General features: G+C 36.1%; 1 protein-coding gene and 1 non-coding gene across 2 annotated transcripts in view; both read left to right on the plus strand.

The window, feature by feature from the left end:
- LOC125242098 (CCAAT/enhancer-binding protein-like) overlaps positions 1-26,082 on the plus strand; it is a 38,359-nt gene that overhangs the window by 2,711 nt on the left and 9,566 nt on the right. The window lies entirely within an intron of this gene.
- Trnad-guc lies at positions 18,508-18,580 on the plus strand. The gene has a single exon. It is a non-coding gene; the product is annotated as a tRNA-Asp (tRNA).

Genomic DNA, 26,082 nt, shown 5'->3' on the forward strand with positions numbered 1-26,082 from the left:
ATTTTTTTTTTGATCGAACGGGTATAACCCCGAGATGGTCCCATTGGGACCAAGTCAGGGTCTGATGATGGGATCTTGGAGAAATCGAGGGAACTCTTCAAATGTTATAGGCACATGTAAGGTTTTTAGTGTATTTTTCAAAGGTACACCAGTATTTACGCCTGACGGTAGTCATTTTATGTGGCTGAGCTGATGATGGAAGGTCAACTCCTCAATGGTTAGGAGTTAAAGGATAATTCTTTCACTACTGTACATATATTCAGACTGATACATATAATATCACTAGGAACCACTAAAAATCAACAAATAAATAAATTTTTTAACAAAAAATAAAACCGCCTTCAAAAATAAGCGCGTTACAAAACACGGAGAAACTAAAAAGCCAAAAATAATAAACCTTTGAATTCAGATTTCTTATCGTATTGCTATAATCTAAACATCCAAATTATAAACAAATCAATTATTTTTGAAGGCGGGGCCAGCCTGCGCATGGTTGGGAGGGGCAAACAGGTCTGGTACCGACTTCAAAAATAATTGAATTGTTTATAATTTGGATGTTTAGATTATTGCCATACGATAAGAAATCTGAATTCAAAGGTTTATTATTTTTGGCTTTTTAGTTTCTCCGTGTTTTGTAACGCGCTTATTTTTTACGTGTAAAAATTATTTCCTAAGTCCATACTTAGCATACATCAATATATTATGTTGTGCTAAATGATTAAAAAAAAATTGCCGAAAATTGATATCTTCGAACAAAAACATTAATATAATGTAACAAAAAGTACATGTAAAATCACAAATTGCAATTGGGTGTCAATTAGAGCATCCTGCAAAGTATGCAGTTCACAAGTATAATGAAAAGCCAACAATTATCACAATTTCTACCGCGCAAATATTGACCGTATTAACTTTCTAAGCCCCATTCAATTTGGCACCCTGTTCCCATTGTAGAAGTTAGATAATTACTTCAGTTATCAATTGACTTTTCAATTGAATTGTATATTTTGCGATGCGCATTTTTTGTTTGCTATCATTCGACTTTCTAATGGTCTAAGTGCGTTTTGACGTATTTGGGGTGCGTTTTTTGATTGCGTAAATAAAAAAATAGACATAGTGGCTCTGAATTGACTAAACAAAAAAGGCACATATAAATTCTCGCCTGAATTGATTTTGTTACGTATAGTTTATTGCACTTTTTAACTTAACTAAGAAATCAACAACATATTTAAAATTAATAATTATTACGCAATAATGTATTGCTTACTAGCTTTTGCCCCCGGCTTCTCTCGCGTTAAATTCGAAAATTGCGGAAAGTTCTATACAAACCTCTACCCCCCATTTAAGAGAAGTTAAGGGTTTGAAAGAGACAAAAAGTAGCCTATGTCATTCTATCCCTTCAACTATCTCCACAAAAAAATCACGTCAATTCGTCGCTCCATTTTGCCGTGAAAGACGGACAAACAAACAGACACACACACTTTCCCATTTATAATATTAGTATGGATTAGTCACCAACATTTATCATCTTTATCAAAACTATTTCTACTGATCTGAACTTCATCTGTATAACCTTTTATGCATGTTATTTCATCTATTTTAATCTTATCTTTATCCAATATACTAACGTGATTTACAACTTCACATCGAGTATATTTTTTATTTATTTTTGTATATTATACATTTTTTACAACCTTTCTCGATACCACTTCAGTTGGTATATAAAAATTCTAGACTTTGATATTTTGTATCTAATAGTATATCACGGAATAACTTTATCAGACTTCTCTCTTCGAATTCTCTGCGTTCTTTATCTTAAATTGATTTAAAGAGAATAGAGAAAAATAGTCTCCGGCAAAAAACCCACTAACTATCCTATTTACCACCCACATCTAGGGTGGTTGGATCGTATCCGGCAACTTTCTCTTCAGTCTACTCCAATGTAAGATTTTGAATTCTTATCTGATTAACAAGTAATATGCCTACTGACTTTATTTCGCCCGGACCTATCTCAACAAAAAAATGACCAGCAACATGCAACATTCAACGAGTCATATGGAATTCGGTCATCCGGTACATTCGCGACTATAACTCTTCCGAATCGAGAATTCAGTATTCAAATTCGTTTGTGCAAAACGTTGTCTGCTTGCAACTTTCGTTTTCACTCGTCACCTTTGCTCTTTGATATTCGACTGTACGCGGTCGGCTCTGCGTCGCCTTTTGCATGCAATTGCCAAAATTTTCGCTTGCCGCGTCCCACTTTTTTGGCTTCCGACATTGTAGCTTGTTGGTTTTTAATTTTAAATAGGTATTTTACATTTGAACGGAACAATAGTGGATGTACAACGGTATTTTCATGTCGAACTTGTACTTTTAACCGTTAAAACCACATGGTTTACAAGTTACACATTAAGTTTCTTTTCACTTTGAAAAAAAACAAATGAAACAAGTACTAAATTTAAATCCCATTTTCATCATTTCATTTCATTTCCATCATCATTTATATTTATAAGTTAATCACAATTCCAATCTTTTACGCATCTTCTATCACTTCTTCTTCATAATTATCATTATCATTTGCTTTTACAAGTATTATCATTTCTTCCTCATCATCTCTGATATAACATTTACCTAATTTTTTATCTCAAATTAAATCATTCACTAGAAATGGCAATAATTTGCTGACGTCACAATCGTCATATCCGTGTGCCACATTGTGCCAATTTTCATTTGGACGAGTTACGACCAGTTCGGTTTTTATTTCGATTTCTACTCTCACTTTCAGATGACTAATAATTGTTTAGAGCGTGAAGTGGTCCCATTTTATTTTTGGTTCACTTAGTACATTGTCATGATCAATCATATTAAAGTCGTTGGATGTTTGTATGGTTATCATTATGATGAAATTTAAAGTGGTCCATATCTCAAACTGTTATACGGCGTTAAGTCTAAATACAGGGTGTAACAAAAATGGTGGTGATCCGTTTAAGGGCGTATTCAGTATCGTATTCTCATCAGGAAAAAGTAGGATAAAAATTTTTTTTCGCAAAAAAATTTTTATCTTTGTATGGAAATTCGACCGATTCGCGCGGCCCGGCTCATACAAAAGTGAAAATTTTTTAGCGAAAAAAAAAATTTTCTTCTACTTTTTCCTGATAAGAATACGATACTGAGTACGCCCTTAAACGGATCACCACCATTTTTGTTACACTCTGTATATACTGCTAAAATTAAAACAAGTACTTGACACATTTTGTATGTTAAGGAAGGTGTCATCTATATACATAGATGGATCATTGACAGTATTACAGTAAATATACGCAAAGAGTACAATGACAATCAAAATCGGCCTACTTAAATACTTTAAATAAATAAATTATCATAATGCAAAAGAACGGAAACAGATAGGCAGATAATAAAACCTACTAACGATGTGATGACGCTTGTGAAAACCAAGAACAAACTGACACAGCGTTTTATATAATAATACAAATTAAAGTCATGAATGGGCGAAGTGAATTCACTAATGCAAATGTAATCATTATCATAATCAAACAAGGACATAAATACTCCTACAATCATGAATCACCTAAAGATTACATCCACGACCAGTATATTGAGACCTATGTGACTATCAACAGTGCCTCTCATGAGGTATCTCGTTAAAATAGAGCACTAATGAAAATAAATCAACGTTGTCCAAAACAACTTGACTCCCGTAATGTATTACGTGCTATCTAGATAACAGATCTTGATTTTCTGGATGTTATACACCAAACATAGCTTGACCTCTGAGCTGTATGTAGCTGCTATTAATGTAGGTATCTTAATGTACTGGTGGCAGTTGTGGTTTGTACGCCTCCACCTAGCTTTCACTTTTTTTCGTTAATATGCCTTTTGTGTTTTGGACGGCGTTATGCCAAACTGTTTTGGGTTTAAATAAAAAACAGTTTAATATTACGAGATTAAATTTGTTGATTACTGTTACCTATATTTAATATTTTTTACACAAATTATCTTGAAGTTCAAAAACGTATACAGGCTCATGACTTCAAGCCATTCCAGCATCATGATGAAAAAATGCAAGAATAGCGTTATTTTATTAAAAAAATTGTGACGAAACTATGAAACTCTAATGTAATGAGGCATTAAAGTATGTACAGATTTTTTGTTTGGTAGGTGAGAAGATGTAACTGAACTCGACTATTATATTTTAAATTTCAAATCAAATTAGTCTCCTTTCGATTAACTTGGTAACGATCGGAAGTGGATGCGCAAACGCATGCACCGTGACATAAGGCGACACACATAGCGATTGCGCCACTAGTTCTGCTCGCTGGGTCGGCTAATTGTTAACACGCTTTGGCCAATCAATCGATTACTTAAGAATTGAACGTATTAAGCTTTGGCGGCTGTATGTTGACTTTTATGCCGCGAATTTGACAGAAACTTATTTGTTTTTTATTTTTTATTTTATGGTTTAGAATAATAACTATAATTTATTTTTATCGAACGGATTAACAATTATTTAGTCACTATTATAATATTTTATTTAAATGAATATATTTATACTAGTAAGTACTAAGAAACTCAAGACTAAACTTGGCGACATAAATAATAATTTTATTATTGTCGAAAAAAAAACACAATTTTAATCGTAGCAACACTTACTGTTCTTATACAAAGGTAACTCGGTAATTGCCACATGAAAACGTGTTTAGATAGAAAGCTGATGATCACAGAGTTTCCGTACTAAAATTCCTAAATTAGACAGGAAAGTACAGATTTTAAAGTACTGTCAAAGATTTAAAACCCGATAAGTTGGTAGGAACAGCAAACATTTGCTCATTTAATTTGCAAATTTTGGCGACTTATTGCATAAACACCGCCAGGAGTTTTGGAAAGTGGGGAAATCGGTGTCGCCGGAACTTTTGTCGGAACGATGTAACTATTGTGGGTTCATAAGTTCATGGACAACGTTAGTTAGTTTTTAATTAAATAATTTAAGGGTGTTACTTTTTTATCATTTTATTTTGAGGTTTTTTTTTGCCAGGCTCAGACAGAAATATTCATAACTATATTTGTCCCACGGCTTCCTCAGGCTCAGGGGTCAGAAAGAGACAAAAAGTAGCCTATGTCACTCTCCATCCCTTCTACTGTCTCCTCTTAAAAAACCACGTCAATTCGTCGCTCCGTTTTGTCGTGAAGGACGGACAAACAAACAGACATACACATTTTCCCACTTATAATATTAGTATGGAGATCATACAATTAATTTATGACGTTCAAACTGCAACATTATTTTGATATATCCGATCCATATCCTATCGAAATCGCATTATTGACGTTTATTACAATTCGAATAGGTCAGATTGCGATCAAAGTTTTTTTCTTTAAAACGGTCGGAGTGGCATAGAGGTGAGCGCGTTAGCCGCGTAACCTGAAGACCTAGGTTTGATTCCCGGCTCTGCCACGTGCCACCAGTGGACTTGATCGCTTTTTCTTTGGGGTAGTCGTATGGTATAATATTTCAATTTGGCTTTTCCTTTAATTAATTTATTATTATTATTTATTACATACATACATACAATCACGCCTGTATCCCATAAAGGGGTAAGCAGAGCACATGAAACTACTAAAGCTTCAGTGCCACTCTTGGCAAATAAGGGGTTGAAAGAAAACGAAACTGTGACATATGGCTGTGTGTGTATTATTTATTTATTTCAAATAACATAGATTTAAAATGGTTAGTAACATAACATAACATAATACAACAAATTTTTTTATTATTTTATGTTACGAGACAGAAACAGTTTTTTCTAAATAAATAATTTAAATAAATAGATATTCGAATTATTCACAAAGCATAAAATCATTACCAACTTATATATTACTTACATTACGATTACAATAAAAATTATAAAAATTACACGTAAAAAAAAAACAACTAGACCTAACTTAACCTAGATATTAAGTAACACATTAAGACAAAGCAAAACATCAATCTATTCTTAACTAACTTAACTAACTATCAGTCAAAAATCCCCCCCGCGTCATCCCAGGCGCAAAGGTGCCCAACACGCTCGCAGCAACAAATTGTCTTATCATCTAGGTTAGTATTCTTATATCTACAGTTATAACTAAGGTAGGCTTCACTGCCATCCTCCTTACATCACCACAGTACCCACGTCACGTCACGTAACTAATGAACGTCGTATCGCTCTCAGAAGTTTCATTGATATAATATGTGCCGTTATCTGGGTAATGAGACCTTCTTGTCGGTGGCGCTTACGTCCCGCGTCGTCGTATTTGTATACGATCATCGCTCATAACGCTGTAAGCGCCATCGAAATTCCTTTACCCAGATAATGTCACATAATATTAGTTTAACACATGACGATGAAATAGGGACGTTAGTTTTGCGAATTTGATAAACAGGCGGAAGACTGATATAATCGTACGTAGCCTTGTGACACACAAATTGTAATTTAATTAGTCGCTTTAATTGTAATTATAGACTCGACCCCGGTCTGGCGCAGTCGGTAGTGACCCTGCCTGCTATGCCGCGGTCTCGGGTTCGAGTCCCGGTAAGGGCATTTATTTGTGTGATGAGCACAGATATTTGTTCCTGAGTCATGGATGTTTTCTACGTATATAAGTATTTATATATTATATACGAGTATATCGTTGTCTGAGTACCCACAACACAAGCCTTCTTGAGATTACCGCGGGCCTCAGTCAATCTGTGTAAGAATGTCCTATAATATTAAAAAAAAAAAAAGACTGACAAAAAGCACGTAACTAACTTAAACACAAAATTAAAATATTGAATAAAACCCCGACCGCGACATAGTGGACCGATTTTTATGAAACATGGCTAAGAACACTAACTCAGTTTTCAGACAAAAAAAACTAAAGCTAAATCGGTTTATCCGTTCGGGAGCTACGATGCCACAGACAGACATACACACAGACAGACAGACAAACAGACAGACAGACAGACAGACAGACAAACAGACAGACAGACAGACAGACAGACAAACAGACAGACAGATAGTAGGAGGACAGAGAGATAGTAGGAGGTAGGGCATAGCGAATGATATTCCGCTTTGTGTGGTAGGGCATAGCACAGCGGATATCGTCTCGCTCGAATCTAGAGCAGAGCCCAACTGGGGAAGTACCTCCGCCTTACAGCAGACCGCAGCCAAATAGCACTAGACCCTACTCATAGTGTTGTGTTCCTGCCGGTGAGTAAGGCTGCCAGAGCTCAACGAGGGTGCGGTGTGCTGATGACGGGAGGACTTACGGAACTAACTTGTTCCGTCTATTGTCCTTTGAGTCGTCGGCAACCCGAACCCTCCTTGGAACTTGTACACTCCTTTTTGCTGTGTACTTAACACAGCAAAAGGGAGTGTACAAGTTTCTAATGGGGTGGCAACGCGCATGTGACACTGTTTGAGTTGCAGGCGTCCATAGGTTACGGTGACCGCTTTACATCAGGCGGACCGTATACTTGTTTGCCACCAACGTAGTATAAAAAAAAAAAGACAGACAGACATACACGTCAAACTTATGACACCCCGTCGTTTTTGCGTCGGGGGTTAAGAGGATACGGTAGCGAAAATGCTAAAAAGGAAAGGAACCCCCCTTTCAACTTGGGAATTTTAGTTAAATATACAAGTGTTATTAACTACTTTTTATCGAAAAAAAAATTGTCCATTAAGAACAACTCAGTCAAAAGATATTTCATAAAAATCTTTAAAATCGAGGTTCCGCTCTCGACTCTTTCCTCCTTCAAAACTTAATCAATCGGAACGAAATTTAAGAATCTGAATAACAATGAAATAATCTATGTCGGACCGTTTAGGTTTTTTGGTTAATTGTTACCAATCTTGAGTATCACACTTTTTTTTGCGTCACAATGAAAAAGGCCGTTTTTGGAATTTATTGATTGGCTCTAGAATCTTTAAAAAGCAGAATATCAAAAAAATCAAAACGGTCCGACACAGATAAAAATATTAACAATCTGTGTTGAAAAAATCATTGCTCTATCTTCAAAAACCAGGGAGGAAATAGTCGAGAGCGTTTGTATGGAGAATTGACCCCTACCGTATCGTCTTAAAAAGAGAAAATTTTAATCATTGTGATGATTGTGATTTTCCAGCAAATCGTACCACTTTGTCGATTGCCATAAGGGCGTTTTGACCGTTTACTCGTATAAATACAAATATCGTCCTTATGGTAACCGACAAAGTGGGACGGTTTACTAAACTTGAAATGGAAAATCTCCAATTAACTGTTACCACAAAATATATAATAGTACAAGTACAGAAGGCCCACTGCTTTGATGTTCACGAAATGCCGCCTTTTTTAAATACCTACAAAATTCTTACAAAGAAACGAGCCGCACGTGTGCGGCGTCCGGTGTTAGGGTTACCAATGGATCCAAACGAATTAATACTCACATAAAATGTTATACTATTATATATATTCAAGTCTTGGGTACTTTCTAGGTATATATACTGTATTTATATATTTTGTTCAAGTTCCAACATCACAAGCCTTATTGAACTTTTCCTTGGGACTTAATCAGTAGTAGATCTAAGTAAGAATGTCTTATGGTATTTATTTTATTCAATATGTCTATTTAACTAAGTATTATTAGCCATTCCACACGCGGACATCGCTTAAAAACACCTCGCGACGTAAAGTAACAATAGAAAGTGCGAACGTGCATTCCGTGAGAACGCGCGCAACCCCTGATTAGGCCGCGAACTCGCGGCCGCCAGGATGTACTTGTAGCGCGGCGATAGAATCGCGGAGTGAGCCGCCCCTGCTGTTACAGTAATCTCGATGATTACTTTTCAAACTTAGTCACGTTGTCTTGTTACTTTGCGAAATGTCAAAAAGTTTCTTCGCGAGTTTCGTTTCATTCAAGTTTGCCACGTGGTCGGGTCACATGTTGAAGATAGCTGGAACAATTTTGCTGGACATAATTATAAATAATAACAAATAAATCCGTTTATTGCAGAGAACATATGGTCCAAACAGTACAATTAAAATAAATAAATAAATCACAGTTCAAAAAATACATAATTTAACAGCAGTTTCAAAAATTAAAATTATATTTGCGACAATACTGACATTTTTTTTCTGTTTATGCTATAGTATTTTAAAAAGATAAAATCATAAAACTCACAGATTAAATTAGAATTACATAAATTACTATTAAGTCCTAGGCTACTTAATATCAATTATGGTGCTACTTTTTTGCATTAGTGCGTAAAGCACTTTATGTGCTCTTGTCGGAACTATAAAGTGCCTTAAGTAGTGTAAAGACACAGATGAAGAGGGAATTCGTAACCCTTGTCGATTTAAAACTCTTAATTCATTTTCAGTACAGATGGTGTTTTTTTACGCATTCAGTAGTTCATTTCGAATGTGATGAAATAATACATTACGATACAAGTGCGTAAAAAAGGAAGTTGGAAACGAGTGGCGATAATTTAAATCGACACGAGTTACGAATTTCTTTTCGCACGTGTATTGTACGACGTTTTTCAGTACCTACAGATGACCCTCCGAAGTTTCTACCTGACATATAATGAACCACTTCTCGCACTAGTGCGTAAAAAAAGCACCAACTGTACAGAAAATTTCAGTACACTCGCCACTCGTTTCGAACTTCCTTTTTTACGCACTTGTATCGTATATAAAATAAATAAAAAAATAAAATATATATACCGTCAACCGGGGTGACTTTAGGAAATTTTGGGGTTACTTTGATGGTATTTGAACGGCTTTAAAATTAACATTATTCATTATTTACTGAAACTGTTAATATAACTAGTTAGATCAATAAATACTCTTGTAAATGTACCATAGAAAATCCCGAATTTATTTACAGTATGACTTTAAAACTAAATTTTCAAAGTAGCCCCTGCGTTTTAAAGTCACCCCAGTTGACCGTACTGACAATCTCGGAAACCGCTCAAACGATTTCGCTGAAATTTGTTATTTGGGGGTTTTCGGGGGTGAAAAATCGATCTAGCCTTAGCCTTAGGTCCCGGAGAACGGGAATTTTCGAGTTTTTCTTTCGCGTTAGTAAACGTAAAATATGGTCGAAAAAAATTTTTTTTTTAATACCACGTCGGTGGCAAACAGGTATACGGCCCGCCTGATGGAAAGCGGTCACCGCAACCTATGGACGCCCGCAACTCAAGGGGTGTCACGTGCGCGTTGCCGACCCATTAGAAACTTGTACACTCCTTTTCGTCAACCGCGCATCGGCTCCGCGTAGCTCAGTCGTAAGAGGTTGGTCTAATGTTCGCAGGCACATCGCAGGTGTGAGGGTTTCGAGGTTTTATTTTTGTATTTATAAGAGTTTTTTTTTTTATCTAAAGACGTGACATAATAAAATAGGACCGAGCGAAGCTCGGTCGCCCAGATATTGTACTATTGTCAGGGGCGGCTCACTCCGCGATTCTATCGCAATCTACAAATACATGCCGGGGGCCGCGAGTTCGCGGCCCATTCAGTGGTGACGACCTTCACGCGGCAATAGAATTCAATGTCGGCTGCTCGCGTGCGGTCCGTTTGTTAATGTAGGTATGAATTTAGAATGGCGGCATTGTGTGAATATCAAAGGGAGTGAGCCTTCTGTACTTGTACTATTATGTATTCTGTACTATTATCTGCCTACGACAAATGTACTGTACTGTAAAACGTCGTGGAATTCGTAACTCGATTTAAAATCAGCTTTCAGGATGTTCCTAAAGTTTGCATGTTACTTGAGATAGTGGTCCATTGCAGAATCGCGTAGATCTCAAGGCCGCGTAGCGCGTAGTCGCTACGGCGGCGTAGCGACTACGGTAGGATCTCAATTCGCGACTTCGTATGCTCTACGAATCTTGAGATTTTTCTCGAAGACTCTCGAGAAAAGTATTTAGGTATCATATAGTTTTTCAACACACATTCTTTTGGTGCTATTCGATCTTTAGGATATGTTAAACTAGCTTTTGCCCGAAGCTTTGCTCGCGTAAGAAAGAGACAAAAATAGCCTATGTAACTCTCTATCACTGATTTTCATGAAACATGGCTAAGAACACTCCCGACTAACGCCGTGGCTTCCGTGGGCGACGGTCGCGCGACAGTCGCCGTCGCGTCTCATACTTCCATATCGATAAGGTTTGATTTCGTATGCGTCGCATCGCCGTCGCGCGACCGTCGCGCGACAGTCGCCGTCGCGTCTCATACTTCCATATCGATAAGGTTTGATTTCGTATGCGTCGCATCGCCGTCGCGCGACCGTCGCGCGACAGTCGCCGTCGCGTCTCATACTTCCATATCGATAAGGTTTGATTTCGTATGCGTCGCATCGCCGTCGCGCGACCATCGCGCGACCGTCGCCCACGCAAGCCACGGTGTAACTCAGCTTTCAGACAAAAACAAAATCTAAATCGGTTCATCTGTTCGGGAGCTACGATGCCACAGACAGACACACACACAGACAGACAGACACGTCAAACTTATAACACCCCTTCGTTTTTGCGTCGGGGGTTAAAAACAAATTTTGTCACATTTTTCATTCGTTTCCATACACGTTTCAGCACTTTCATCCATAAAGTAAACAAATCCACCGTTGCCCAAACTTTGAGTTTGACCGGCTTCGGTCTGTCGTGTGCACGTTGGGCAGGGTTGGCCGCACCACGTTTGTGTCACGTTGGCCCTTACACGTTTCGAGGGTTTTGAAATTTTTAGCTTTCCAAATGTTTAAGTGAATGGAACAAGGGGACTCTCTTGCGCAATAGTTACAGTATAAGTCTAACTGCTGGTTAGCCACGAGCGTACATATACTCTGTCAAACAAGTCAGTAAATAAGAACAAGGGAAACTATATGCATCCTTTTCTTTAGGGTGCTAGAGAAAAGGATACCTATAGTTTTCTTTGTTCTTATTTACTTACTTACTTCCGATGGCGCTACAACCCTTTGTGGGTCTTGGCCTCCTCCACTATCTTTCTCCAGTTGTCGCGATCTCTGGCAACCCTCCTCCAGTTGGTATATTTCCTTATTCTCCTCAGGTCCTCTTCCACACAGTCAAGCCACCTTTTCCGAGGTTTAGCCCTGGGCCTTTTATATATAGCATACATATTATACTCTGTCAAACAAGTCTGTCAGTACATAAGAACAAGGAAAACTACCTATATGTATCCTTTTCTTTAGGGTGCTAGAGAAAAGAATACCTATAGTTTTCTTTGTTCTTATTTACTGACAGACTTGTTTGACAGAGTATAGATCACACGTCTTCTTTAAAGCATGACCAGTAATAAATAATAAATAAATTAGTATTGGGCACACATTACACATATCAACCTTTTTTTTTTAATAATAAATGGGCTTACTCTTGGCCACAGACTAGCCAAAGGCAAACCTAGCCCCAAACTAAGCAAAGCTTGTACTATGGGTGTTAGGCGACGACACAGAACTATATTATATACGTAAGATGACATGTAATTATATATTATCAATAAATTATGAGTATGAGTATGAGTATTTAGATAGAAGAAACAAGTTCATCTATTTGTATAGGGGACGAGCGTGTCAAATTTTGTACTGAAGTTGTTTCTTGCCTGTAATTTTAAATATGTCTCAGGCTCTTGATTGTTCATAATTTTTGTGTTGTTGCAATTGAATATCACGTAACGAGGCATTTTTTATGTTTTGATTGACTTCAACTTACAAAAATTGACGCCCGAAAGCTGCAAGCTGCGATTAAAGACGGACAACTCAGTGGATTTCACTGAGTTCATTTGACACGCTAAGTAGATACGTTTGCTTGATCTATGGTATATATGACATCTGTGGGCGACGATATACTTACATAGATAAACTAGCTTTTCCCGTGGCTTCGCTCACGTTAGAAAGAGACAAAAAGTAGCCTACGTTACTCTCCATCCCTTCAACTATCTCCACCTAAAGATCATGTCAATTCGTCGCTCCGTTTTGCCGTGAAAGATGGATAAACAAATAGACACACACACTTTCCCATTTATAATATTAATAAAGTATGGATTAGTACGGATTGTCAGGAGGGTGCTGTTATTCTAGTGATGTGCAAGTTGCGGAAACTTTCCAAAAAAATCTTAAATTTCTTGAAAAATTCACGAAACTTTCACGAAAAATTTAAATTTATGAAATGGAAAGTTTCCATCCATACAATTGTCCATACAAAACATGGAAAGTTTCCGAAGTTTTCCTTTGTGAAAATTTCAGAATTTTGGAAACTTTTTGTCGGCACAATCAGTATGTTATTCTGATGGGTTGACATGACAGTTCAGTTTAGTATGAACAAAATAGTTCTAATGAAATCCCGCAACATGGCGTGGAGGCACATATTTTTGGTCAGGCTTCAATTGCATTAATGACATAAGGATAGTCTATCTCGCAGCAACATACTCTCGCGACAATCATGTGCTAACCCTGCTGAAGTGACAAGTGACAATCGTGATCGAAACGAAGTCTGTCGCGCCACAACAGATTAGAAGAGCGATAGGGATAGCCAGCTATGAAGATTATAAGCATTATGAGGTTAGGCACCCTAGGATGATGTGTGACACAACGGAGGTCACAAAAATATCTTACACGACCTTATTAGTAGAGCCAGAAAAGCGTGTCATATATTTTTCGGCCTTATTTGTGTGGGACTGAACTATGGGGCTAGTTTAGTCACAGTATAATAAAGAGTACTATCGTACAGTATGGCCACTCCCGCTCCCCTCTGAAAGTGCCGCCCACCCCCTCTCGGTTACCTCACAGTTACCGCCTGTCAAAAACGCGAACAGTCGACCTGTCACTCATACAAGCATAGTACGCGTTCACCTACACGAGCTTAGACTGTGTGCTAGGAACGGTCCTCTTTCATATATTTGATCGCCAGTGTCCGAGGTGTGGTTTAGTGATCTAGTGCATAAAATAGTAGTTTACGTGCCTATGTTGAAACTTTAAAGGGCCAAATACACTGTCAAACGTTATACAATACACTTATGAAGATTACGTATTGTATTATTACGATACAAGTGCTAAACAGGAAATAATTGAGTTACTTTCTATTAAAATACGACCTAACGTCTTTGCCTTTGGCTAGTCTGTGGTCAAGAGTAAGCCCATTTATATATAAAAAAAAAAAAGAAACATACGCACGTCAAGTGTTATGTTATTTATGTACTGACTAGCTTTTTCCCGCGGCTTCGCTCTTAGAAAGAGACGAAAAGTAGCCTATGTCACTCTCCATCCTTCAACTATCTCCACTTAAAAAACACGTCAATTCATCGCTCCGTTTTGCCGTGAAAGACGGACAAACAGACAGACATACACATTCCCATTTATAATATTAGTATAGCATGGATAACAAACATTAAAAAAAAACATACAGACGAATTGAGAACCCCCTCCCTTGAGATATGGGCGGCGGTTAAAAACTATGCACAATTCACGGGCTACCTATAGCTAATTCACAACTTGTCTCAATTTGCTGTACAGTCAAGTTCATAAATATGTGTACATTTTTTTTCCCCTCACTAGCTCGGAAACACGTGTTTTGTCCTTTAATACCAGCGGGTAAAAACGCATTTTATCCACTAGTGGGTAAAGTAATTTGACCTTGAATAAAGTCAAATTGACTGCTTTAAAATTGATAAAAGTAGGTTAATCTAGTAATAAAGATGATTTATCTACCACCTGTGGAACTACTGGAAGCAGTGATAAACGCATTTTTTGCGTTGTAGTTTCCTCGCTATAGTGAGGGGAAAAGTTTTGTGTTACACTCGGGTGCAAATGTATTTTACTTCTCGTGTGTTAAAAAACTCGCAAGTTCAGGATTCTATTCTTGAACCACTCGCTTCGCTCGTGGTTCAACTATAGAATCCTTTCACTTGCTCGTTCTTTCAATTCCACACTCGGCGTTAAAATACAACTTTGCCCCCTTGTATAACAAATAACTATTACCTTATTGCATAGAGTAAAGGTGAGGAAAGGTACACAATTACACATATTTATGAACTCGACTGTAATATCATGGAACTTTTCCCATAACAATTAAATATTTATTCCATGACTGAAAGTCGGATTGCTTCACAAACGATAAAGAAATAGCGAACACTCGTATTATTTAGGACAACCGATAGCAGTGACACACATGTGTTATCGATGGGACTAACAAACAAACACGATATCCGATTAGTATGGAGACGAATTTTAGGCTACCATTGCATAATTTCCGGCCCTTCTCATGTAAATCTTATAGAACCAATGTTGGATCTCATAGTATAATACCTAGAATCTGTAAAGAACATAATTTACTATTTAAACAAAACAAAATAGATATCTTAAATACCTCGTGTAACCAGTTCAAAACATATTTGTACAGACTTAAAGCCAATGTTAATTTATAAAATCGTTATAATATTATTATGTATTATTTTTACTTCACGCTGAGTTCCTATGTATCGTTGATCACTGTTTTCTTTTGTCTTATTGCTACTTCTCTGAATGTGTACCTACCGTTTACCTCACCTTAATTTCACCACTTTAAAGTACAACTGTAATAATGTATCAACTTACTATTTAGAATAAGTACTTATTATGTAAACAAACTTTCACTGTTAAACGTAAGCATGTCGTGTTTGCCTGTAATTGGGTGAATACCAAAGCAAGTTATTTTATTTTCCATTTAAATATGTAAGATTATGTATTACACCTGTTGGCGAACCTTAAATAAAAATAATAATAATAATAATCTGTGGCAAGGACGGTGGACTAGACGAACGTGTTAGTCATATAATGGTGAATTATAAACGTACACGAGACATCGAACGATATTAAAAAAAATAAAAAATATTGTGATATTCGTTCATTGTCGCTTACCATCAAGAAATTGCTCGAGAAATGGGATGTTTTGATTATAATAATATATCATACCAGTTAGCTACCATTGAAACATTAATTTTGATACATACATACATATAATCACGCCTGTATCCCATAAAGGGGTAGGCAGAGCACATGAACTACTAAGTTTCAGTGCCTCTGTTGGCAAAAAGGGGTTGAAAGAAATCCAAATTGTGACATTGCAGTGACAGGTCCAACCAAATTGTGACATTGCAGTGACAGGTCCAACCAAATTGTGACATTGCAGTGACAGGTCTAACCAAATTGTGACATTACAGTGACAGGATCTTGATACCTTTATAAAAATGTTGGTGGCGATCAAGCATACGGTTTTCTTATGGTAGTTTTTGAATCCTGAGGAATCCTAAATTAGATGTTTCAAAATATTACTTAATTTTGTAGGAGGTAGGGCATAGCGAATGATATTCCGCTTTGTGTGGTAGGGCACAGCACAGCGGATATCATCTCGGTCGATTCTAGTTAGAGCAGAGCCCAACTGGGGAAGTACTTCCGCCTTACAGAAGACCGCAGCCAAATAGCGCTAGACCCTACTCATAGTGTTGTGTTCCTGCCGGTGAGTAAGGCTGCCAGAGCTCAACGAGGGTGCGGTGTGATGGTGACGGAAGGACCTACGGAACTAAAATTTATTCCGTCTATTGTCCTTTGAGTTGTCGGCAACCCGAACTCTCCTTGGAACTTGTACATGTACACTCCTTTTTTCTGTGTACTTAAGCAAAAGGGAGTGTACAAGTTTCTAATGGGTTGGCACACGCACTTCTTGAGTTGCAGGCGTCCATAGGTTACGGTGACCGCTTTCCATCAGGCGGGCCGTACGTTTGTTTGCCACCGATGTAGTATAAATAAATACTTTAACTAAAATAAATAGTGTGCAAAAAGAGACCCTTCCTCGTGAAACGGAAAAGTGACACGTAGCTTCCAAGCAGGGAACAAAAGGCTTCTTTTGAAATAGAGATGTGAAAACAAAATGTGTCGCAGTTATTGTAAATAGGCCAACAATGTAGCATGTTTTAAAAATAAAATAAGTACACTGAGAGAAAATACAACCAGTTTTCATGTTCGTTCAACAAGTTTTTTGGTTAAATAGCGCCTACGTGCTCTTTGGTTCAAACAACAAGCTACTTGTCATTTGAATGGGCAATATATTTGAATCAACAAGTCGATTTTATAAAAACAACCTGACACATATTATTTTAAACATACGTTTGGCTGATTCAAATGGATAAACCGCAACAAGTCGAACTTGTTAAATTCACAATGCAAATTTCTCTCAGTGTACCTACATGTTTATATTTAAATATAGGACTTGCCCGTAGTTTCGTCGCGAATGAACGCAATGTGAATTCAAATATTGTTTTGATGTCGGAAACAAGTGTGTTTGCCCTGATAGTTTGGTTGTAGTACTTGTAGTTTGTAGTAATTATTTACTTCATTCATTAGTAGCTATCTTATCAGTACGTATGTGTCCTTCTAGGCTAGGATTTTATGCATGTTCACGTTGTTAATTACTCCTTTTCACGAAATCCTAGAAAACTTTCATATTTCTGTATTTAGGTCAAATTTCTCAGGTTAAATTTTTCTTTTTTTCTCTGTTTTTAGACGACCGGTCTGGCTCAGTCGGTAGTGACCCTGCCTGCTAAGCCGCGGTCCTGGGTTCGAATTCCGGTAAGGGCATTTATTTGTGTGATGAGCACAGATATTTGTTCCTGAGTCATGGATGTTTTCTATAAAATATGACGTATTTATCTATTTAAGTATGTATATCGTCGCTTAGCACCCATAGTACAAGCTTTGCTTAGTTTGGGGCTAAGTTGATCTGTGTAAGGTGTCCCCAATATATTTATTTATTTTATTTATTTACTATATTCTGTCAATCAAGTCTGTCAGTACGAGTAAATAAGAACTAAGAACTAAGAAAACTATAGGTAACCTTTTCTCTAGCACCCTAAAGAAAAGGATGCATATAGTTTTCTGTGTTCTTATTTACTGACAGACTTGGTTGACAGAGTATAAATGCATACAATTATACTTATCATATATACGAACTGTGAGGTTATATTTTTGTATTATAGTTAATTACTAACTCCCTAGCTCCTAGCTTTAGTAGTTTCATGTGCTCTAACTATCCCTTTATGGGATACAGGCGTGATTGTATGTATGTATGTATGTACTAACTCCCTTATTCATAAACGTTCACTAAAGTTATCAAGTCGATAAAGTTCATTTGTCCCTTTCTATCACACCAATACGACAGAAAGAGACAAACGAACTTTATGGCTTGATAACTTTAGTGTACGTTTATGAACATGGGGGTAAGAATTGATTAAATGTACTATCAGCTGCAAAAGTGCATGGCGAATTTATCAATGAATTCATTCATAATTTCTCCATGCAATTTCGTAGTACATTGTTCCTCTGTAAAACTTACTTTTCCTAATATAAAATATATTTTTTTCCACTACTAAGGTCAATGGGACCCGTAGCGACATCTACGCTACGGGTCCCATTGACCTTAGTAGTGGAAAAATTTCGCTGGCTTGGTTAAAGTCTTGGTGGCTCAGTTGGCAGAGCGCTGGAGTGTCGATCCAGAGGCCGTGAGTTCAAGTCTCACCCAAGGCAGACATTTTCCACTTTTACATTTATTCTAAGCCGAACGGCATCGATTGCAGACGTTTCTGCTAATCAGAAGTTAAAAAATATAAAATCGTATTACGGCAAGTTACCAGTTATCTAAGTGGGAATGCGTGAGAGTATGTTCCCTGTTTCCGACACACTCGAGATAAAATTCTTTAGATATCTTGTGACTTGTTTTTCTTGCCGCTGAAGTTTTTTACAAGATTTCCAGAAGTGTTTTCCGCTTAGATTTTACCACGTGGTTCAGTTATATTTTTGGGGAAATCTGTAAACATTAATAAAGTTAATAATATTAGTCCACGAACTGTCAAATCGTATGGGTTGCCATGACAACACACGAATATTATTAGGCTAATAACATTCGAGAAATGGGCCCCTGTTGGTGAGATTTGCTTGAACCATAGTGGATTTATTACATTACAGAAATGAAGAATGAAAAGATGTTCCCTTATTTTGTATAAGAAATATATAATTTAATTAAATTTAAGAAAAATAACTGTTCAAATTACGGTCTTTGCAAAACGATGACTGAAAATTCGGTTAGGATTATAAAACAAAAATGAATTACTCATAAATAATATCAATTTGAAATAATATAGTACCTACTTTTAAGTGATAGGTTATTGTGTGTAAATGCATTGTTTACTTATTCATACAATTTATCTAATTCTATTTTTATGGCCGTGAATCAGCCTGTCGATGAAGGGACTCTTTGTTTATCATTTTTATGCTGAAAATCAATACTTTGTTTGTATATATTTTTACAATAGCTAGGATTCTGTCGTCGATACAAAGTTGTAAATGTGATGACTGATTATAAATATAAACTAACTAGCTTTTTCCCGCGGCTTTGCTCGCGTTAGAAAGAGACAAAAAGTAGCCTATCACACTCTCCATCCCTTCAACTATCTCCAGTTAAAAAATCACGACAATTCGTCGCTCCGTTTTGCCGTGAAGGACGGACAAACAAACAGACACACACACTTTACCATTTATAATACTAGTATGGATAAACATAGACAACACGTGAGTTATCAATTATTAAAGTTGTCGGTGTCTGCAGGCTTCATTAATCGCTTACCATTAGTGGAATTTTGCTTAGGTTGACTGATCTATAATTAAATTTAATATTTTTTTCTTCGAAACAGTCGTATGAATGAAAATTTTAATATAACACGATATGATGAAACTAAAACGTCTTAGCACTATGTTTCCCTGGTACTTATCACGTAGGAACACTTTCCTGCGCTCTTAGTATCTTTACATAAACTCAATACACCATAGAACACGCACACAAATATATAATGTTGTCTATCTATCTACCTGTATGTGTATGTGTAGCGTGGCTATCTCACTTTCATGCCCGCATTTATTCATGTACAGGTACCAGGATTTCAGAATAAGATAGCGTTGTGATTAAGCGATGAGACTTGACGCTGGTGGCTACGTAGTTTTGTACTAGGTGTGCATAACATTAAAGATGATTTTCAGAAATATACCTCATCAACGTAAGGAGATTATGGATGCAATGTTAAGTCAGCTACGTGTTGTTTTCGATGCGTAAACATGAAACTTGTTTAATTCACGGCCTAATTCGAAGCAATACTAGGATGTCATGTCGTACGATACCTATCTGTCAATGAAAAGCTGGTGTTATTTCAATCGAAAACGTCATTTTTGATACTGACAGTATTTACTGATGTATCAATATCCCACCATAATGACATCTGAAGCATTTTTCTATTTTAGCCGAAATAACATTTCCAAATAGGTATACTCATACCTATTTAGAAATGTTTTATGACATTAAAAACTACGATAGTAAATTATAGATTGTAGGACGTTCAAACAATAAAATCTCTGGGTGTAGTAAAAACAAAACATGTTCAATTTCTACTGTCTCATTGGATAATAAAATAAGACTGCTATCACAAAGGGAAGGTTTCCACATTCAAAACATAGGTTATGGTCCAAGAGCTGGCAGGATTTTGGAGTAGGTCCTTGAGGCAACCTGGAAAGGTGCTCAGATGCTTCTCTGATCATAGCCAACATCAGGTCTGCAAGTCTGGCAGCTGGGGAGCGGGGCTTTATCGAGCTATGAATTTTTGAAGATTTAATTTTTTGAGGCCCAAAAAAGGTATTTGAGGCAACCTGGAATTATTAAAAAATGAAAATAGAGTTCCTCAGAAGTCGCATAGTATTTATGCCAGATCATTTGGCCGGGTCCTTCTCCGTGCCAGAACGGTACAAAGTGGTAAAAAAAAAATTCCAAAAAAGGTTCTTGAGGCAGTCTGTCATTTTTACCAGTGAAAGATGAGGGTCTAAATAGCCATGGAAAAATAATGCCATGACATGAGGTGGGGTCCGTACCCTGCCATTCGATCTTGAAAGTCAATTTTTTAGTTTTTCGTAAATAACTCGTAAACGGTGGCCCGCAGCAAAAAAATATGTTAAACAGAAAATATCTACATAAAATTTCCTACAAGAAAGGTTATGTACGTTTTTTCGATAGGATCAATATATTAATGGATAATTTAGTAAGAAAGTTTTTTTTAATCGATTACATGCTCCGTTTTTCGTCAATACCTCGTAAACGGTGGCCCACAGCAAAAAATTATGTTAAACAGAAAATATCTACATAAAATTTCCTATAAGAAAGGTTATATAAGTTTTTTCGCTAGGGTAAATTTTTTAGTTGGAAAGTATTTTTAAATATAAGTTTTTTAAAATAATGTTAGGCCTATATTGGAATACGCGTTTCAAGTGTGGAGCCCTTATTTTATCAAGGACATCGATTTGTTGGAGAAGGTTCAACGCAGCTTCACCAAAATACCGAAGAAACTTAAAAAAATGTCCTATGAGGAAAGATTGGAGTTCCTAAAGCTTACAAGCCTGAAGGAGCGTAGAGAGCGTGGAGACCTGATCGAGACATACAAAATACTAACCCAACATTATGACCTCAAAGATTTTCATAAAATGCTAGAACGTAATAACAACACCCGTCTGAGAGGTCATCAGTATAAACTGGTCTCTCGCAGGTCATACAACAATCCTCATAGACATTTCTTAAGTAATAGAGTGGTAAAAGCTTGGAATCAGCTCCCGGAGGATGTAATATCGGCCCAAAGTGTAAACGAATTCAAGAATAAGTTAGACAAGCACAGTGCTAATTCCACATAACACCTGAAACCTCTGCCGACAACTGGATACAGGCTTTATCAGTTACTACAACTGCCTGCCTGCTTTACAAATAATAATAATAATAATAATAAATAGATATTTGGGCCGTTTTTTGTTGATAACTCAAAAACGGTGGCTCACAGCCAAAAATAATGTTATACAGAATTAATCTACATAATATTTCCCACAAGAAAGGTTCTATAACATTTTTCGCTAGAATCAATATTTTAGTTGGAAATTATTTTTAAATAGATTTCATGGGCCGTTTTTTGTTAATAACTCGAAATCGGTGGCTCACAGCCAAAACTAATGTTACACAGAATTAATCTTCATAATATTTCCTACAAGAAAGGTTATGTACGTTTTTTCGATAGGATCAATATATAAATGGATAATTTAGTAAGAAAGTTTTTTTTAATCGATTACATGCTCCGTTTTTCGTCAATACCTCGTAAACGGTGGACCACAGCAAAAAATTATGTTAAACAGAAAATATCTACATAAAATGTCCTATAAGAAAGGTTATATAAGTTTTTTCGCTAGGATAAATTTTTTAGTTGGAAAGTATTTTTAAATAGATATTTGGGCTGTTTTTTGTTGATAACTCAAAAACGGTGGCTCACAGCTGAAAATAATGTTAGACAGAATTAATCTACATAATATTTTCGACAAGAAAGGTACTAAAATTTAAAAGTGGAAAATGTCTGCCTTGGGTTGGGCAGACATTTTCCACTTTTAAATTTATTCTAAGCCTAGTGGCATCGATTGCAGACGTTTCTGCTAATCAGAAGTTAAAAGAAAGGTACTATAAGATTTTTCGCTAGGATCAATATTTTAGTTGGAAAGTATTTTTAAATAGATTTCATGGGCCGTTTTTTGTAAATACCTCGTAAACGGTGGCCCACAGCTAAATAAAATGTTCACGAGAAAAAATCTACATAAGATTTCCTACAAGAAAGGTTCTATACGTTTTTTCGCTAGAATCAATATTTTAGTTGGAAAGTATTTTTAAATAAATTACATGGGCCGCTTTTTGCTGATAACTCAAAAACGGTGGCTTACAGCCAAAAATAATGTTATACAGAATTAATCTACATAATATTTCCTACAAGAAAGGATCTATAAGATTTTTCGCTAGGAGCAATATTATAGGTGGAAATTATTTTTAAATAGATTTCATGGGCCGTGTTTGTAAATACCTCGTAAACGGTGGCCCACAGCTAAATAAAATGTCCACGAGAAAAAATCTACACAAAATTTCCTATAAGAAAAGGTTACTGCAGTTATAGGTTACTACAGTTTAAATCCACATCCACATCACTTTTGTCTGAACTCATTTTGAAATTTGAAAAGCATAGGTATTTGATAATCCGAGCAAATATAGGTATAATTTTTTAAATTTCCGCGCTTAAACTTTTTTTGAAATCTTTTTGAGGCAAAGTTTTAACCGATGACATTTACCGATTAATAGTTTGGCAAAAAAGAGTAGAAATTAATAGGGGCGCCACATTCTATGTAAACCGTTTTGCGAGGGGCGACCGTCGCGGCCGTCGCCGTCGCGTCTCATCGCATCGTCTACTTCCATATCGATAAGGTTTGATTTCGTACGCGTCGCATCTCCGTCGCGCGACCATCGCGCGACCATCGCCCCCGAAAGCCATGGCGTGAGCATTTCTTTTTTTTTGCCACTTTTATGTAGTGTGATATTTTTAAAAAAAATATGCTATTTCTAATCAGAATTACTAGCTTTTTCAATCCTAGTAGTTAAAAAAATTGTCCCATACAATTTTTTCTTATTTTGTTACCATTTTCCGTACATGTTGTATAGGGTAACAAAGGAGGAAAGTGTAAGCCAAATTACAACTTACGAAAATGCAGACGAAAAAACATTGCAACATTTTTTATGGGAAACAAAAGAGATCCCATTGAATCCTATTAGCGAAGAAACACATGCTTATTAATCATTATGACTTGTGATAAAATCCTTAGAACAATTATTCCGAATAAGTTTATTTCCTTCAACATTATGGATTTGTACAACTATGGACTTTGATTATTATGGCTAATAAATTTTATGACTAACAATAATTATGACTTTCAAAAATCGGCACTACAATTTCTGACGTTTAATTTTAAATAGATTATGACTGGTGATAATATGACTAAGAAAAATTATGACGGAAAACGTTATGGATAGTAAAAATCGGACTTAAAAAATTATGGGAACCAATAGAGATATGGGTCATATGCTTTTCGTGAATGTAGGCACCCCCTACTGCCCCTACTGGTGGTGCCGGCCGCTCGAACCGTGTTTTGCCGCAAGTCACCGCTAGTTCGTGCACTGCAAATAGTGAATGAGTTTTTAGACGTGGCACCTAATGTTGATATTCTTGCGAGCAGATGGGCGTTTATACGTGACGAATGCATGAGGTTTTGTGTGGGATTGGAGGAATGAAGGCATCTGTTATTTATTAGTTATGTTTTGGTATGTAATGTTTTGATTTTGCTGTTTATTTAATATTTAATTTTGTGTTACTTGTTGTAATGTTTATTTAAAATTCACGGTGCTTTAGTTTTGTATACTGTCATACTGTGTAATTTTCTTTGAGTAAATAAATAAATAAATCTATTTAAATATTATTGATCCTAGCGAAAAAACGTACAAAATTTTTATTGTAGCAAATTTTATGTTTGTTATTCCCGTTGAAGATTGATTTAGCTGTGGACCACCGTTTTCGAGTTGTTTGCAAAAAACGGCTCGTGTAATCTATTTAAAATACTGTCCTACTAAAATATTGATCCTAACGAAAAATCTTACATAACGTTTCTTGTAGCAAATATTATATAGATTATTTCTGTTTAATATTATTTCTGGAAATAATTTCTGATCCTAGCGAAAAAACGTATACAACCTTTCTTATAGGAAATTTTATGTAGATTTTATTCTCGTGAAAATTTTATTTAGCTGTGGGCATTTACAAAAAACGGCCCATGAAATCTATTTAAAAATATTTTCCTTCTTCCTTCTTGTAGGAAATATTATGACGATTAATTCTGTATAACATTACTTTTTGCTGTGAGCCACCGTTTTTGAGTTATCAACAAAAAGCGGCCCATTTAAAAATACTTTACAACTAAAATATTGATTCTAGCGAAAAAAACGTATAGAACTTTTCTTGTAGGGAATCTTATGTAGATTTTTTCTCGTCAATATTTTATTTAGCTGTAGGCCACCGTTTACGAGGTATTTACAAAAAACGGCCCATGAAATCTATTTAAATATACTTTCCAACTAAAATATTGATCCTAGCGAAAAATATTATAAAACCTTTCTTGTAGGAAATATTATGAAGATTAATTCTGTGTAACATTAGTTTTGGCTGTGAGCCACCGATTTCGAGTTATTAACAAAAAACGGCCCATGAAATCTATTTAAAAATAATTTCCAACTAAAATATTGATTCTAGCGAAAAATGTTATAGAACCTTTCTTGTAGGAAATATTATGTAGATGAATTCTGTGTAACATTAGTTTTGGCTGTGAGCCACCGATTTCGAGTTATTAACAAAGAACGGCCCATGTAATCTATTTAAAAATACTTTCTAACTAAAATATTGATTCTAGCGAAAAATGTTATAGAACCTTTCTTGTGGGAAATATTATGTAGATTAATTCTGTATAACATTATTTTTGGCTGTGAGCCACCGTTTTTGAGTTATCAACAAAAAACGGCCCAAATATCTATTTAAAAATACTTTCCAACTAAAAAATTGACCCTAGCGAAAAAACTTATATAACCCTTCTTATAGGAAATTTTATGTAGATATTTTCTGTTTAACATAATTTTTTGCTGTGGGCCACCGTTTACGAGGTATTGACGAAAAACGGAGCATGTAATCGATTAAAAAAAACTTTCCTACTAAATTATCCATTTATATATTGATCCTATCGAAAAAACGTACATAACCTTTCTTGTAGGAAATTTTATGTAGATATTTTCTGTTTAACATATTTTTTTGCTGCGGGCCACCGTTTACGAGTTATTTACGAAAAACAAAAAATTGACTTTCAAGATCGAATGGCCGGGTACGGACCCCACCCCATGTCATGGCATTATTTTTCCATGGCTATTTAGACCCTCATCTTTCACTGGTGAAAATGACAGACTGCCTCAAGAACCTTTTTTGGAATTTTTTTTTTTACCACTTTGTACCGTTCTGGCACGGTGAAGGACCCGGCCAAATGATCTGGCATAAATACTAGGCGACTTCTGAGGAACTCTATTTTCACTTTTTAATAATTCCAGG

The sequence above is a fragment of the Leguminivora glycinivorella genome, unplaced genomic scaffold (genome assembly GCF_023078275.1).
Source record: "Leguminivora glycinivorella isolate SPB_JAAS2020 unplaced genomic scaffold, LegGlyc_1.1 Scaffold6, whole genome shotgun sequence".
NCBI lineage: Eukaryota > Metazoa > Arthropoda > Insecta > Lepidoptera > Tortricidae > Leguminivora > Leguminivora glycinivorella.